This window comes from Rousettus aegyptiacus, unplaced genomic scaffold, assembly GCF_014176215.1.
Source record: "Rousettus aegyptiacus isolate mRouAeg1 unplaced genomic scaffold, mRouAeg1.p scaffold_m13_p_10, whole genome shotgun sequence".
In the NCBI taxonomy this organism is placed as follows: Eukaryota; Metazoa; Chordata; class Mammalia; order Chiroptera; family Pteropodidae; genus Rousettus; species Rousettus aegyptiacus.
The window spans coordinates 15,547,728-15,549,473 of NW_023416285.1; the positions used below are offsets into that span (position 1 = coordinate 15,547,728).

Consider the following 1,746-nt stretch of genomic DNA (forward strand, 5'->3'; position numbering starts at 1 on the left):
TCGCAGCCATCGATGTTCAGGCAACTGTTTCTCAGGATGCCGCTTCCCTCTTTTTGACTTTTCTGCCTCTCTCTTCACCATTTAAAAACCCTTGTGATTTTGTTGTTCCTGCTCAGATAATCCAGGATAATTTCCCTGTTTTAAACCTGATTCATAACCATAGGTCTGTCTGCTACTTTAATTCACCCTTGTCACCTTGCCATGTAACACAGCATGTGCACAGATCTGGGAATTATGATGTGGACAGTTTTTGGGGAGAGGGGACATTAATTATTCTGTTTACCATAAGCAAACCCTCATAAATTGTACTTGTGCATAAATATTTAGAGGAAAGTTCACTGATATCTTAGAAGCATACTGACAAATGGATTAGTGGGCAAAAAGAGAATGGATAGATGAACAGACATGGTAAATGAAGCATAATAAAATGTTAGTTTTAGGTGGTAGTACATGAGTTTTAGGTCTGGATTTCGTAAAATTAAAAATTTTACTGTAAAGTTGTTTTAGTCTTCTGTATGTTTAAAAATGATTATACTGAAATGTAGATAGAAAAGTGCAGAAGATTGGGGTAGTGAGCCTAGGTAATAGTTCTGTGTCCTATCCTTTTTTTTTTTTTAATTATTATTTATACCTACAGCACCTGGTCTTCCCAGGTGGTCTCCCATCCAAGTACTAACCAGGCCCAACACTGCTTAGCTTCTGAGATCAGAAGTCAGGCTTGTTTAGGGTGGCATGGCCATAGACCATGGACCATGGCTCCACTGGGGCCCAAACCCAGGACCTTCTGCATGTAAAGCAGACGTGCTAACCGCTACACTATGGAACTACTGTCTCTCCTCTCCTGTGAGCACTGAGGTTGGACCTCGCTGTCACACTCAGATTGGGAGATGTAGTCATCCTTACTAAGTTAGGAGCTCACTCTGATACAGCTCTCTCTTACTAATTTCCAAACTTAGATATTGAGAGAGACTGAATAAAAGAGTTAATCCCATTTCACGCTCCTACCCATACAAGTACAGTAAAGGCAAAAGAAGTCCTTTTGACCCTCAGCCCTGGCGAAATGGCATGCATGCATGAGGGTGGTGTGGACAGCTGGTGGGGTTGTGTGGGTGGGTGTCGTGTGTATATCGATAGTCAGGACTTCACTTTGGAAAATACAACACACATCCCTCCCGTAGCAGAATCTCAGATCAGATGCGGCAGCCGTGCTCTGACTAAAGGAAGCTGATTTCTATTATCCTCCAACAGAAACTGTGTCCAAGAGGAGAAAACAGAAACCGTTGTCTAAATGGTGATAGAAATCCCTGTCGCTTTATCGCATCCGGCCTCTTCGAGGCCTGCGTTCAAACCCATTCATCTGTCACATTAGGCTCCGGTGGAGCGTGTGAACAGCCCCTGACACTCCAGTGAAGGATGCCGATCTTTTACCCCGACGCAGCCAGCAGTGCTCTTTGGATGTGCCCTTTGAAAAAACCTGAAATGCGCCTCAACTTCAGATCATCTCAAGTTTCTCCTCCAAACTCTGAACATTCTCCTTCTGTGGTGGATGTGTGCAGGCTTTGCTATACGCACACACAGCTTCTCATTATATATTTATGGGTGTTTCTCTATATGTTCTGTCAGTAGGACTACATTGCAATCTGATTTAAAAGAAAAAAAAACATAGTTGTACTGTTTATATATATATATATATTTTTTTATATATATATATATATATTTTTTTTTTTCTTTTAAAACACATTTACT

At 41.4% G+C, this 1,746-nt stretch overlaps 1 pseudogene; it reads right to left on the bottom strand.

Moving 5' to 3' along the window:
- Nucleotides 1-628: 628 nt before the first annotated feature.
- On the bottom strand, nucleotides 629-744 carry LOC118609034 (annotated as a pseudogene).
- Nucleotides 745-1,746: the final 1,002 nt, after the last annotated feature.